The following is a 16,612-nucleotide window of genomic DNA, read 5'->3' on the forward strand; positions in this document are numbered from 1 at the left end:
GCAAACAACATATTTGTAAATTTATTATTTTTTTAATTTTTAAAATAAAAAAATATTTCTTTCTAATTGTAAAAAATAAAAAATTACAAAAATATCCATGAAATAAATAAATGAAATTTTAAATTTTTAAAATTAATTTATTCTTAATTTGTGAACAGCAAAAAAAGTCAACTGTCTAGGTGTAGCATAATCCGGTGAATAAAAAGATAAAATATATTTTTAAAAAATAAACAATTTTAAAAAAAAATTTTTGAATTTCTAAATTATATTATTAAATGTTTTTTATTTAAATAAGAAAAATAAAATAAAGTCTAGCAATATCTAGTAAATAACAAATTTGTAAATTTATTATTTTTTAAATCTTTAAACTAGAAAATAATTTTCTTTAATTGTAAAAATTAAAAAATTCCAAAAATATCCAAAAAATAAAAAATAAAAAATTTTAACTTTTTTAAATTAGTTTATCCTTAATTTGTGAACAAGTGTAGCAAAAAAGTCAACTGTCTAGGTGTAGCATTATCTGTTGAATAAAAAAATAAAAAATATTTTTAAAAAAATTAAATTTTTTATTTTTGAATTTTTATATTATATTATAAAATGTTTTTTATTTAAATAAGAAAAACAAAATAAAGTCCAGCAATATCTAGCAAACAACATATTTGTAAGTTTATTATTTTTTTAATTTTTAAAATAAAAAAATATTTCTTTCTAATTGTAAAAAATAAAAAATTACAAAAATATCCATGAAATAAATAAATGAAATTTTAAATTTTTAAAATTAATTTATTCTTAATTTGTGAACAGCAAAAAAATTCTACTGTCTAGGTGTAGCATAATCCGGTGAATAAAAAGATAAAGTAATTTTTTAAAAAATAAACAAATTTGAAAAACTAAATTTTTTATTTTTGAATTTTTAAATTATATTATTAAATGTTTTTTTTAAATAAGAAAAATAAAATAAAGTCCAGCAATATCTAGTAAACAATAGATTTGTAAATTTATTATTTTTTTAATTTTTAAGCTAAAAAAATATTTTTCTTTAATTGTAAAAAATTAAAATATTCCAAAAATATCCAAAAAATAAAAAGTTAAAAATTAAAATTAATTTATTCTTAATTTGTGAACAAGTACAGCAAAAAAAAGTCAATTGTTTGGGTGTAGCATTATCCGTTGAATAAAAAAATAAAAATATTTTTTAAAAAATAAACAATATTTTTAAAAAAATAAAAAATATTAAAAAATTAAATTTTTGATTTTTTAATTTTTAAATTATATTATTAAATATTTTTTATTTAAATAAGAAAAATAAAATAAAGTCCAGCAATATATAGTAAACAACAGATCTGTAAATTTATTTTTTTATCAATTTTTAAATTAAAAAATATTTTTTTATAATTGTAAAAAATTAATAATTCCAAAAATATCCAAAAAAAAATTAAAATTTTAAATTTTAAAATTAATTTATACTTAATTTTGGAAAAAGTGTAGCAAAAAAAGTCAACTATCTGCCTGTAGCATTATCCGGTGATTAAAAAAATAGAAAATATTTTTAAATAAATAAAAAAATTTTAAAAACCTAAATTTTTTATTTTTAAATTTTATAAATTATATTATTAAATGTTTTTTATTTAAATAAGAAAAATAAAATAAAGTCCAGCAATATCAAGTAAACAATAGATTTGTAAATTTATCATTTTTTTAATTTTTAAACTAAAAAAATATTTTTTTCTAATTATAGAATATTAAAAAATTCCAAAAATATCCAAAAAATAAAAAAATTAAAATTTTAAATTTTTAAAATTAATTTATTCTTAATTTGTGAACAAGTGCAGCAATAAAAGTCAACTGTCTGGGTGTAGCAATATCCGGTGAATAAAAAGATAAAATATATTTTCAAAAAAATAAAAAATTTTAAAAACTAAATTTTTTATTTTTGAATTTTAAAATTATATTATTAAATGTTTTTTATTTAAATAAGAAAAATAAAATAAAGTCCAGCAATATCTAGTAAACAACAGATCTCTAAATTTATTATTTTTTTTAATGTTTATGCAAAAAAAAAATTTTTTCTAATTGTAAAAAATTAAAAAATTTCAAAAATTTCCAAAAAAAATTAAAATTTTAAATTTTAAATTAATTTATTCTTAATTTATGAACAAGTGCAGCAAAAAAAGTAAACTGTCTCTGTGTAGCACTATCCGGTGAATAAAAAATAAAAATATTTTTAAAAAAATTAAAAGTTTTAAAAACTAAATTATTTATTTTTGAATTTTTAAATTATATTATTAAATGTTTTTATTTAAATAAGAAAAATAAAATAAAGTCCAGCAATGTCTAGTAAACAACAGATTTGTAAATTTACTTTTTTAAACAAAAAAATATTTTTTTCTTATTGTAAAAAATTAAAAAATTTAAAAAATATCCAAAAAATAAAAAAAATTAAAATTTTAAATTTTTAAAATTAATTTATTCTTAATTTGTGAACAAGTGCAGCAATAAAAGTCAACAGTCTGGGTGTAGCATTATCCGGTGAATAAAAAGATAAAATATATTTTTAAAAAATAAACAATTTTAAAAAACGAAATTTTTTATTTTTGAATTTTTAAATGTTTTTTTATTTAAATAAGAAAAATAAAATAAAGTCCAGCAATAGCTAGTAAACAACAAATCTGTAAATTTGTTATTTTTTAATTTTTAAACTAAAAAAAATAATTTTCTTTAATTGTAAAAAATTAAGAAATTCCAAAAATATCTAAAAAATAATAAATTAAAATTTTAAATGTTTTAAATTAATTTATCCTTAAATTTTACACAGGTTCAGGAAAGAAAGTCAACTGTCTGGGTGTAGCTTTATCCGGTGAATAAAAAATAAAAATTATTTTAAAAAATTATTAGTTTTAAAAAAAATAAGATTTTTATTTTTGAATTTTTAAAATATATTATTAAATGATTTTTATTTAAATAAGAAAAATAAAATAAAGTCCAGCAATATCTAGTAAACAACAAATCTGTAAATTTTTTATTTTTTTTTTAATATTTAAACTAAAACAATATTTTTCTATAATTGTAAATAATTAAGAAATTCCAAAATTATCCAAAAAATAATAAATTAAAATTTTAAATATTTTAAATTAATTAATCGTTAATTTTTACACAAGTGCAGCAAAAAAAGTCAACTGTCTGGGTATAGCATTATCCGGTGAATAAAAAATAAAAATTATTTTAAAAAAATAATAGTTTTAAAAAAAATAATTTTTTATTTTGAATTTTTAAATTATATTATTAAATGTTTTTTATTTAAATAAGAAAAATAAAATAAAGTCCAGCAATATCTAATAAACAACATATCTATAAATTTATTATTTTTTTAATTTTTAAACTAAAAAAATATTTTTTTCTAATTGTAAAAAATTACAAAAATTACAAAAATATCCAATAAATAAAAAAATTAAAATTTTTAATTTTTAAAATTAATTTATTCCTAATTTGTGAATAGCAAAAAAAGTCAACTATTTGGGTGTAGCATTATCCGGTGAATAGAAAGATAAAATATATTTTTAAAAAAATAAGTAATTTTAAAATACTAAATTTTTTATTTTTGAATTTTTAAATTATATTATTAAATGTTTTTTATTTAAATAAGAAAAATAAATTAAAGTCCAGCAATATCTAGTAAACAACAGATTTTTAAATTTATTATTTTTTTATTTTTAAACTAAAAAAATATTTTTCTTTAATTGTAAAAAAAATACCAAAAATATCCAAAAGATAAAAAAATTAAAATTTTAAATTTTTTAAATTAATTTATCCTAAATTTGTGAACAAGTGCAGCAAAAAAAGTCAATTGTCTAGGTGTAGCATTATCTGGTAATTAAAATGATAAAATATATTTTTAAAAAAATAAACAATTTTAAAAAACAAAATTTTTTATTTTATAATTTCTAAATTATATTATTAAATGTTTTTTATTTAAATAAGAAAAATAAAATAAAGTCTAGCAATATCTAGTAAACAACAGATCTGTAAAATTATTATTTTTTTAAATTTTTAAACTAAAATAATATTTTTCTTTAATCGTAAAAAACTAAAAAATTCCAAAAATATCCAAAAAATAAAAAAATTTTAAATTTTTTAAATTTATTTATCCTTAATTTCTGAACAAGTGCAGCAAAAAAAAGTCAACTTTCTGGGTGTAGCATTATCCGGTGAATAAAAAATAAAAAATATTTTTAAAAAAATTAAAAGTTTTAAAAAACTAAATTATTTATTTTTTACTTTTTAAATTATATTCTTAAATATTTTTATTTAAATAAGAAAAATAAAATAAAGTCCAATAATATCTAGTAAACAACAGATTTGTAAATTTATTTTTTTAAAACTAAAAAATATTTTTTTCTAATTATAGAATATTAAAAAATTTCAAAAATATCCAAAAAATAAAAAAATAAAAACTTTAAATTTTTAAAATTAATTTATTCTTAATTTATGAACAAGTGCAGCAATAAAAGTCAACTGTCTGGGTGTAGCATTATCTGGTGAATAAAAAGATAAAATATATTTTTAAAAGAATAAAATTTTAAAAAACTAAATTTTTTATTTTTGAATTTTTAAATTATATTATTAAATGTTTTTTATTTAAATAAGAAAAATAAAATAAAGTCCAGCAATATCTAGTAAACAACAGATCTGTAAATTTATTTTTTTAAACTAAAAAATATTTTTTTCTAATTGTGAAAAATAAAAAAATTTAAAAAATATCCAAAAAATAAAAAAAATTAAAATTTTAAAATTTTAAATTAATTTATTCTTAATTTATGAACAAGTGCAGCAAAAAAAGTCAACTGTCTGGGTGTAGCATTATCCGGTGAATAAAAAATAAAAATATTTTTAAAAAAATTAAAAGTTTTAAAAAAATAAATTATTTATTTTTGAATTTTTAAATTATATTATTAAATGTTTTTATTTAAATAAGAAAAATAAAATAAAGTCCAGCAATGTATAGTAAACAACAGATTTGTAAATTTATTTTTTTAAACTAAAAAATATTTTTTCTAATTGTAAAAAATTAAAAAATTTAAAAATATCCAAAAAATAAAAAAATTAAAATTTTAAATTTTTAAAATTAATTTATTCTTAATTTGTGAACAAGTGCAGCAATAAAAGTCAACTTTCTGGGTGTAGCATTATCCGGTGAATAAAAAGATAAAATATATTTTTAAAAATAAAAAATTTTAAAAAACTAAATTTTTTATTTTTGAATTTTTAAATTATATTATTAAATGTTTTTTATTTAAATAAGAAAAATAAAATAAAGTCCAGCAATATCTAGTAAACAACAAATCTGTAAATTTATTATTTTTTAATTTTTAAACTAAAAAAAATATTTTTCTTTAATTGTAAAAAATTAAGAAATTCCAGAAATTACCAAAAAATAAAAAAATTAAAATTTTAAATTTTTTAAATTAATTTATCCTTAATTTTTACACAAGTGCAGCAAAAAAAAGTCAACTGTCTGGGTGTAGCATTATCCGGTGAATAAAAAATAAAAATTATTTTAAAAAAATTATTAGTTTTAAAAAAATAAGATTTTTATTTTTGTATTTTTAAATTATATTATTAAATGTTTTTATTTAAATAAGAAAAATAAAATAAAGTCCAGCAATATCTAATAAACAACATATCTATAAATTTATTATTTTTTTAATTTTTAAACTAAAAAAATATTTTTTTCTAATTGTAAAAAATTAAAAAATTACAAAAATATCCAAGGAATAAAAAAATTTAAAATTTGAAATTTTTAAAATTAATTTATTCTTAATTTGTGAATAGCAAAAAAAGTCAACTATTTGGGTGTAGCATTATCCAGTGAATAAAAAGATAAAATATATTTTTAAAAAATTAAGCAATTTTAAAAAACTAAAGTTTTTATTTTTGAATTTTTAAATTATATTATTAAATGTTTTTATTTAAATAAGAAAAATAAAATAAAGTCCAGCAATGTATAGTAAACAACAGATTTGTAAATTTATTTTTTTAAACTAAAAAATATTTTTTCTAATTGTAAAAAATTAAAAAATTTAAAAATATCCAAAAAATAAAAAATTAAAATTTTAAATTTTTAAAATTAATTTATTCTTAATTTGTGAACAAGTGCAGCAATAAAAGTCAACTTTCTGGGTGTAGCATTATCCGGTGAATAAAAAGATAAAATATATTTTTAAAAATAAAAAATTTTAAAAAACTAAATTTTTTATTTTTGAATTTTTAAATTATATTATTAAATGTTTTTTATTTAAATAAGAAAAATAAAATAAAGTCCAGCAATATCTAGTAAACAACAAATCTGTAAATTTATTATTTTTTAATTTTTAAACTAAAAAAAATATTTTTCTTTAATTGTAAAAAATTAAGAAATTCCAGAAATTACCAAAAAATAAAAAATTAAAATTTTAAATTTTTTAAATTAATTTATCCTTAATTTTTACACAAGTGCAGCAAAAAAAAGTCAACTGTCTGGGTGTAGCATTATCCGGTGAATAAAAAATAAAAATTATTTTAAAAAAATTATTAGTTTTAAAAAAATAAGATTTTTATTTTTGTATTTTTAAATTATATTATTAAATGTTTTTATTTAAATAAGAAAAATAAAATAAAGTCCAGCAATATCTAATAAACAACATATCTATAAATTTATTATTTTTTTAATTTTTAAACTAAAAAAATATTTTTTTCTAATTGTAAAAAATTAAAAAATTACAAAAATATCCAAGGAATAAAAAAATTTAAAATTTGAAATTTTTAAAATTAATTTATTCTTAATTTGTGAATAGCAAAAAAAGTCAACTATTTGGGTGTAGCATTATCCAGTGAATAAAAAGATAAAATATATTTTTAAAAAATTAAGCAATTTTAAAAAACTAAAGTTTTTATTTTTGAATTTTTAAATTATATTATTAAATGTTTTTATTTAAATAAGAAAAATAAAATAAAGTCCAGTAATATCAAGTAAACAACAGATTTGTAAATTTATTTTTTTAACTGAAATTTTTTTTATAACTGTAAAAAATTAACAAATTACAAAAATATGCAAAAAAAATTAAAATTTTAAATTTTAAAATTAATTTATTCTTAATTTGTGAACAAGTGTAGCAAAAAAGTCAATTGTCTGGGTGTAGCATTATCCAGTGAATAAAAATATAAAATATATTTTTAAAAAAATAAACAATTTTAAAAAACTAAATATTTTATTTTTGAAAGTTTAAATTATATTATTAAATATTTTTTATTTAAATAAGAAAAATAAAATAAAGTCCAGCAATATCTAGTAAACAACAAATTTGTAAATTTATTATCCTTTTAATGTTTATACAAAAAAATATTTTTTTATAATTGTAAAAAATTAAAAAATTTCAAAATTTTCCAAAAAAAAAAATTAAAATTTTAAATTTTAAAATTAATTTATTCTTAACTTGTGAGCAAGTGCAGCAAAAAAAGTCAACTATCTGGGTGTAGCATTATCCGGTGAATAAAAAATAAAAATATTTTTGAAAAAATTAATAGTTTTAAAAAACTAAATTATTTATTTTTTAATTTTAAAATTATATTATTAAATGTTTTTATTTAAATAAGAAAAATAAAATAAAGTCCAACAATATCTAGTAAACAACAGATTTGTAAATTTATTTTTTTTAAACTGATGTGCGGAAAATGATCCGACACAAAACTCACCGGCAAGTGCACCGGGTCGCATCAAGTAATAAAACTCACGAGAGTGAGGTCGATCCCACAAGGATTGAAGGATTGAGCAACTTTAGTTTAGTGGTTGATTTAGTCAAGCAAACAAGTGTTGGTTGTGTGAAATTGTGTTGAAAGGAATTAAATTGCAGAGAATGTAAAGGGGAGTAGGTGATTTGCAGGAAATTAAAGGGAACAAAAAGAAAAAGAGCTGAATCTTAAAGTGCAAGTAATGTAAATTGCAGAAACTTAAAGTGTAAGGAATATAAATGACTTGAAAAATAAAAGGGGAATGGGAATTGGATCTGCAGGAATTAAACAAGGAAAAGCAAAATTTAACAGAATGAAAAGTAATTGATGGAATTAGTTGAACCGGATCTCAAACTAAAAGGAAAATAAGCTTGGCGTAGTAATTAAACAAGGAAATTAAAATGGAAACCAATAGATCTCAGGACCCAAGAGACTAGATAATTCGTCTAGATCTCAATGCCTTCCTAGATCCAAATTCAGAGAGCAAATGCAAAATTAAAGAAAAGAGCAATGTAGAAATGTAAATCCAAGTTCAATTTCCAGAAGTTGTAGTAAGAAAAACAGAGAGATCTCAAGGTGAGATTGAGACAGAATTTCCTCAATTCTTCAACACCCAAGACTCAAGACAGTTGCAGATGAAATTGAAAACAAGAAAACTAAGAGGAAGAGAATTCAATTCTCCTTCCCCAAGACTCAGAATCTCAAAATAGCTCAAAACCCAAAAGCTCTCTACTGTGAATACTCTGAAAATTCTCAAAGAAAACTCCTAAAAGAAAAGCTCCCCTAAAACTTCAAATCCTAAGCTATTTATACACTTTCTTTCAATGATCATTAAGCCTTGAATTTGGGCCTTGGCTTTGATGGAATTGGGTTGATAGTAGCCTCCGTTGATTGCTCTTGGTGTTGGGAAGAAATCCATTTGCGAACCGGGCCATGAACCATTCACGTTTGAGTCAACGTTTGAGGCAAACGTTGACTCAAACGTCCCTTGTGTGAGGCATTATGCAGATAGCCCATTTGCTATCATCCATGTTTGAGCCAACGTTTGAGGTCAAACGTGAGCTCAAACGTGGGTCTTCCCAGGCTCCTTTTTTGGCCAACGTTTGGCCCAACGTTTGAAGCAAACGTTGGCGCAAACGTTGCTCAACTAAACCATCAATCAGGGGTGCTTTGCCATGCTCTTCCTTGCCAAAATGTAGCCAACGTTTGACCTCACGTTTGAGGCAAACGTTGGCTCAAACGTTGCCGTGCCCAGGAGTGCTCTTTTTCATTCTTTTTGGCGCCAACGTTTGACTCACATTTGAGGCAAACGTTGGCACAAACGTTGCCTTCCCCTGCTTCTTCTTAAGCCAACGTTTTCCTCAACGTTTGAGGCAAACGTTGGCGCAAACGTTGGCTCTTCCCAGGGTGTTCTTCATCTGCTTCTCACATTTGAGTTAACGTTTGAGGCAAACGTTAGCTCAAACGTGAATCCCTTCTTTCCAAGCCCATTCTTGCAACCTTCTTCCAAGCTTTATTCCTCCTATCATCAATCAACAATTGTATCAAAGCTATGCCATAATCATGAGAATTATTCTTCTTCTTGTCATGTGAGCAATTATGGTGCAAAAACTCATGAAAATGCATTAATTTATCCATGGTTGATTGAATCAAAGGAAACATGAATTCCAACCCAATTGGCTTACTTATGGCTTAAGAAAGTGCATAAAACTAAATGAAAACAAAGAAAAAAGACTAGTGAAACTAGGCTAAGATGACTTGTCATCACAACACCAAACTTAAAACTTGCTTGTCCCCAAGCAAGAACAGAATTATTAAGAAGAAAGAATGAAAAAGGAAGAGAATGCTCATGTTAGCAGAGTATTATTGGTAGCTCATGGGGTTTTATGCAGATATGTAACTACTCACTTCTCATTGACATGTAGGCCTAGAAATTTTCCCTTAAGCATCAAGCAACACACTGCTATGACCTCTCATTATTCCTTTGTCCTTGTTTACTGAAAATTTTTTTTTCTTTATAAACTTTAGTTCAGTGTCATGTGTAACAAGCTCTTTTCTTTATTTATGCTTGACACATTATTCACTTTAGACACTTGGCTCACATGCCTTCTTAGAACATTGATGCCCAGCACCTCTTTGGGTTACTAAATGTCTTGTGGCTAGATTGCTCTTGATAGTGGACTTTCAGTTGATAATCCCGGGTTAGTTAACCCAAGTTACCAAGTGTTGATGCACTCCAAAGAACTTAATAATCCAAGCAAATCCTAGTACAAAGACACCACAGGCATATATTCTAAGGTTCAAGCTATTGGTGTCTAGCTTTGTTTTCTTTTTTTCTTTCTTTTGTTCTATTGCCACTTTTGGCTTTTTCTTTTCTCTTTTTGTTTTTCTTTTCACCCAAGGACTTTTATTTCTTTGAGATTCATAGACAGTGAACTACTTTCTACTTAAAAGAGAACAGTCTATTCCGTTTATTCCCTAACAATGAGTTACCACATAATCACACATACATGCCACCACTTACTATTATTTGACTTCTAGCTAGCAATGAACCATCTTACTTCATGTTTCAAACATTTCTTTTATTGAATTGAAAAGATTTAGGGGACAAAGCATGCATTAGTTAAGTGAAGGTAAACACACAAGCACACACTTAGACTAGCTTACTTATTTCAAGAAAGATAAACATAATGCAAAGATTACTAATTAAAATAACCACTAAAGATGCAAAGACTTTTTAAACAGACAATGATGCATGCTTCTTCTTTAGAGTGATGAACAAGGAGCAAGTCCACTAACGAACGGATTTTTGACGGTTTAGAATTTCACTAATGAATTCTCGTTGCAAGTATAGTTTCTAAACCAACAATAATCCTTTCATACAAAAGATTGTTTGTCACAAGTAACAAACCCCTAAAATTAATAACCGAAGTATTCAAACCTCGGGTCGTTCTCCCTAGGAATTACAATAAAGTGCCTTGTTATTGGTTAGAATTGTGTTTTGGGGTTTTGGATAAGAAGCATGAAAAGTAAATGGCAATGAAAATAAACTAACATCCATAAAAGGCTCTTGGCAAGGTATGAAAATTAGAAGTCCTATCCTAGTTATCCTTCTCAATTGTGATGAGAATTGTTCATTGCTACCACTTAGTTAACCCTTACTAAATAAAGGAAAGTCAAGTAGATGAATTGACTTGAGCCACAAGTCCTAGCCAACTCCCAAGGAAAGACTAGCTTTAGTGCACTCCAAACCAATTAGCAATTTCTCCAATTACCAATCAACAAAGGAATTAGATAACTCAAGTGTCACTAATTACTCTACCTAGTCCAAGAGGAACAAAATCTACACTATATCTAGAAGAGGCATTTCAACAAACACATAAAAGGCAATAAAAGTAAACAACATAAATTGCAAGAATTAAAGAGAGATCTAACTACAAAGGCAAGAGATCAACAATAGAAAAGCAAAGAAGAACAATTATTATGAATTACCTCTTATTGAATTGGAAGAAAATGGAAAGAACAATAGTAGATCTACAACAAAATATAAGAACAACATAAAGGAATTACAATAAAGGAATTGAAGAAGATGAATGTAACAACAAAGAATTGAAAGGTAGAAGTAGAAGAAAGCAAAGATTAAAACCTAGATCTAAGAACTAAGCCTAATCCTAATCCTAATTCTAGAGAGAAGTGAGAGCTTCTCTCTCTAGAAACTAGTTCTAACTACTTCTAAAACTAAACTATGACTAATGGTAACTAACATATGTTTCCCTCTTCACTCCTTGGGTTAAATAGCATCAGAAATGAGTTGGATTGGGCCCACAAGGCTTCTAAAATCGCTGGCCACGTTTTGCTTTAAGTGGACTAGGTGGCAGCAACGGCGCATGCACGTACTATGCGCGTGCGCGCCACCATACTTGTAGCAACTATAGCAAATCTTATATTGTTTCGAAGCCCCGGATGTTAGCTTTCTAACCCAACTAGAACCGCATCATTTGGACCTCTGTAACTCAAGTTATGGTCGTTTAAGTGCGAAGAGGTCGGCTTGACAGCTTTCCGGTTCTTTCATTTCTTCATGAGTTCTCCAACTTTTCATGCTTTCTTTCTTCATTCCCTTGATCCAATCTTTGCCTCCTAAATCTGAAATCACTTAACAAACATATCAAGGCATCTAATGGAATCAAGGTGAATTAGATTTAGCTATTTTAAGGCCTAAAAAGCATGTTTTCACTCTTAAGCACAATTAAAGGAGAATATACAAAACCATGCTATTTCATTGAATAAATGTGGGTAAAAGGTTATAAAATCCCCTAAAATCAATACAAGATAAACTGTCACATTGGGGTTTGTCAACCTCCCCACACTTAAACCGAGCATGTCCTCATGCTTAAACCAAGAGAAAGCAAAGGGATCAACATTTATTCAATGAAAACTAACTAAATGCAATCTACCTATATGCAACTATCTACATGAATGCAATTGCTTGGTCAAAGTAAATTAATTCCCAAGAAGTATATATAAGCACAAGGGCAAAAGGTATTAACAACCATGCCAAACCACAATTGAATTGAGCTATTAAAGATTTTTACAAACTTGCATGAAAGGAGATGATCATTGGTGGAAACATGTAATTGAGCATCAAACCCTCACCGGATGTATTTGCACTCTATTCGCTCAAGTGTTTAGGGTTGATTCACTCAATTCTCTCTTAATCATGCTTTCTAAGATTTGTTTTTCTTCTAACAATCGACATATATTTCATGCATGCATACAAGTATCATGAGGTCTTTTCTTTAGGTTGTAATGGGGCTAGGGTCAAGGTAGGATCGTATATGGCTAGTGGACTTAGGATTTGAATCTTTGATTAACTTAAACTTTCCCACCTAACCTATATAATGACCTATACAATTAAGTACTAATCTAACTACCCATTCCTCACTTTTTCACATACTCATGCATTTTCTTTTCATTTCACAACACTTATGCATTGATTCTTATTGAGCTTCACTTTGGGGCATTTTGTCCCCTTTATTGCTTTTTTTTCTTTTTTTCTATATACATTTTTTTCTTCTTTTCTTTCTTTTTTCTTTTTCACTTTTATTTCTTTTTTATTTCTTTTTTTTTTCTTTTCATTTATTTCTTTTTTTTCTTTCAAACTATATACAAGAACATCAATGCATAAGGTCTATACATTTAATCAATACATGAGTATGTACCCAATTCTCCAATATAAAAATACAAAACACAAACACCCTTTTATCCCAACCAATGTCCCAAGGTTCCCATACTTGAATGATACTCACACACACTAGCCTAAGCTAATCAAAGATCCAAATAAGGACATTTATTGTTTTCCGCTTTAAGGCTTGTAATATGCTAAAATTAAGAACAAGTGGGTTAATCGTAGGCTCAAAATCGGCTAACAAAGGAGAGTAAAAGGTAAGGCCATTTGGGTAAGTGAGCTAATGAAATGATGGCCTCAATCATATAAATGCATGAATACATAAAATAATGGAAATAAAGAATTAAACAAAGCAAAGATTACAATCATAGAAAGAGAATAATGCACACAAGAATGGAAAATAAGTGGTTATAAGATGTAACCACACCATTAGGCTCAAATTTCACTTGCTTATGTTCTTAGCTCAAAAACATGATCCACAATATATATAATTCAAGCAAGTTTTATGAAAAGTTTTCACTCAAATCAATTGAGGTGCCCTATAGATAGAAATCCTTGAAAAATTTTGTTATTTTGACTAAGCTTATTGTGTATATATATGCAAAATTAAGAAAATACAAGTAAAAATCCTAAAATCCTAGAATGAACTACAAAAGTGTTGGGATTAGAAATTTGTCACCCGAAATCGCCGACCGGTCGGACGACCTCCCCACACTTAAAAGTTTGCACCGTCCTCGGTGCACTCAAAGATGAGCAGGGGGGTACGGCGACTCTCCGGATTGCTACGTGTTCTTAGTCTTGCTTCCGTTATTGCTCGTGGTGCATTCATCATGAAAATAAGAAATATAACACCATAAGATGAGAAGATATAAAAGCAAGGAAGCATACTTTGTTGGAATGAGGTAAATCACTAGAAATGAGTGAGTGAATTAGTGTGACATGAATGACAAATAAATGTGTGAATTCTAAATTGCGCGGTTTAGAACACACATTAGCATAAAAGCTATGTCACAAAAGAAGCATGCACTTTACTCATTCTAGTATGCTTGAGATGCTCTAAGTGAACTTGTAAGGTAAAACAAGCATTGAAGAAGCATGAAAGCATTCAAGCTAAAGCCTACGGATGCATATGATCATGAAACACAATGCATTAAGGTAAATGCACAACATCATCTATCAAGAGGTTGCCTAATCAAGGAAAAAGATTCAAATTACATGGTGGCCAAATCATGCAATTCACGAAGAGTTACAAACTCGAAGGCAATTCTCATCACTTGGTATTTTCAAAAGGTAAGCATGAAAAATTCAAAACCAAGTTAAATATAACCTCAATCATAGAATCCAACAAAGATTATCTACAAATATTCATGCTAAAATAGCATTTAGGAAATAAGGGGGAAGCAATGCATAGTAAACAAAGTCAATAATCCAACACTTGTAATGAAAAGAGAGAAAATAAAATGAAAACCAAACTAAAACTAACTAAAATAAATGGTTATCCATGGTGTTTGGAAGTGTTGGATGAGGGGTAGAAGGAGGAAAGAAGAAAGGAGAAGGAAAGAATTGGAAAAATGAGAAGAAAAGAAATGTAGTGAAGGAAGGGCATCCACGCGTACGCGCACATGGCGCGCCCACGTCGATGGCTTATTTCGAGAATGGCGCGTACGCGTCATGTGCGCGTACGCGCAAGTGGGGTTGTGCCAAAGGCACAACGCGCGCACAGTGCGGGCCTAACTCTCGGGTTAATGCATGGAAGGTGGAACTTCTCAACCCACGCGTACGCGTGCATGGCGCGCTCGCGTGGATGGTCGAAAATGCTCAATGTACGCGTACGCGTGCAGTGCGCGTATGCGTGGATGGTGCTCTGTTTTTCAAAAATTTTTTGGTATATTTTTACACCAATCCAAGCATTCCAAACCTCCAAACAGCTACCAAAACACCATGAAACCTTATTTAACATACTAAACTATCAAATGCACTTAACAAACTACCAAAACATGAAATTAAACTAATTCTACCCATATATACAAAAGAGAAAATGAAAAGATTTTACCATGGTGGGGTGTCTCCCACCTAGCACTTTTGTTTATTGTCCTTAAGTTGGACTTATGGGGAGCTCCTCTCAAGGTGGCTTGTGCTTGTATTCATCTTGGAACTCCCACCAATGCTTGGTTCTCCATTGTGCCCCAAGATTCTTTATGGATTGAGCCAAGTGTTGATGGAGTTCTTTACAAGCTTGGGGCTCCCAAAGTTGATCCTCTTCTTGTGATCCGGGGTCCCACACTTTATTTTCACACCCGTCTTGAAGTTGATCATTATTATTAGTCCATCCGGGTGGTGAACAAGAAGAATTCTCTATGAAGTGCCCAATAATCCTCCTAGACCCATCTATTTGAGCACTACTCCAACCTTTATATCTCGTGTTTGATGCATCAACCATAATGAGCCTTGATTTGCAACGCCAACCACGAAACATTTTTCGCTTACGCTTCATCCCACAAAGCATCCTAAGTTGACCATCCGTATCAAGCAAACCATATTCATGTGGGATAATAAAGCTAATAGAAATGAACTTCACCCACTCAAATGAAGGTGTAGATGGCAACCTAGGCAAAGATGATTCCAAGGTTCTTGACAAAGTATATTCCACCCCCATCCTCCTTTTTCTAAGGATCTCCACCTCTTCACAAGATTTCTCTAATTCAATCCTTTGTTCATCAATACTATCTAAGCCTTTTCCCTTAATCAAACTATAATTGGGAGGGTGAAAGAAGTTTACCTCCATAACATTTTCAAATGCACCGGGAGAAGGTTCTTCAAGTTCAAAGGATTCTCCACCACTAGGACTTAATGCTTGCTCTTCATTGCCATGGGAACTCAATTCTTGCTCTATCATATCCAAGCCTTCATATGGAATATGCCTTGGAAGGTGTGCACTTTCCTCCCTAGCATCAATTTCAATCATCTTGGAGGGGTTTTCTTCAACTCTATGTTCCCATGGAGGCTCCGCATCTCCTAAGTCTTCTACCACTTCTTCCTTGTCTTCAACAATTAAAGCTTCCTCCAATTGTTCCAATACAAAGCAACTTCCTTCATTTCCCACCGGAATTTCAAATCTCTCCTTCATGCTATGTTCTTCATTTAATTCTCCACATGTAGCCATGGGAGTTTCTTGAGTGTTCAAGCATTGGGATGCTAATTGATTTGTTACCGCATCCAAGGCGGCCATGAAATTTTGCACATCCCTTTTCATCTCTTCTTGCCCTTGAACAAGAACACCAAGGGTTTCATCCATTAGAGGTTGGGGTGGGTGGAAGGGTTCCTCATTTTGGGGGAAGGGTTCATAGTAGGAAGATGGTTCTTCTTGGTAGAGTTGTGGTGGTTCAATATTCTCCACTCTTTCCACTTGTTGCACAACACACTCCATGGTTGCTTGAAATTGATCCAATGCTTCCTTGAGACGATCCCTTGACTATTGTTCCTCTTGGATATCATGAGTAGGACCATAAGGCTCTTGGATTGAAAGACATGAATATTCTTCCATGGGAGGTTGTGGTGAAAGGTAGAATTCATCTTGTGGTTGAAAATTTTCATATATTGGGGGTGGTTCATCTTGGTAATAATATGGAGGGGGTGGCTCTTGAAAATGTTGATGTTGGAATG

This window comes from Arachis hypogaea, chromosome 3, assembly GCF_003086295.3.
Source record: "Arachis hypogaea cultivar Tifrunner chromosome 3, arahy.Tifrunner.gnm2.J5K5, whole genome shotgun sequence".
In the NCBI taxonomy this organism is placed as follows: domain Eukaryota; kingdom Viridiplantae; phylum Streptophyta; class Magnoliopsida; order Fabales; family Fabaceae; genus Arachis; species Arachis hypogaea.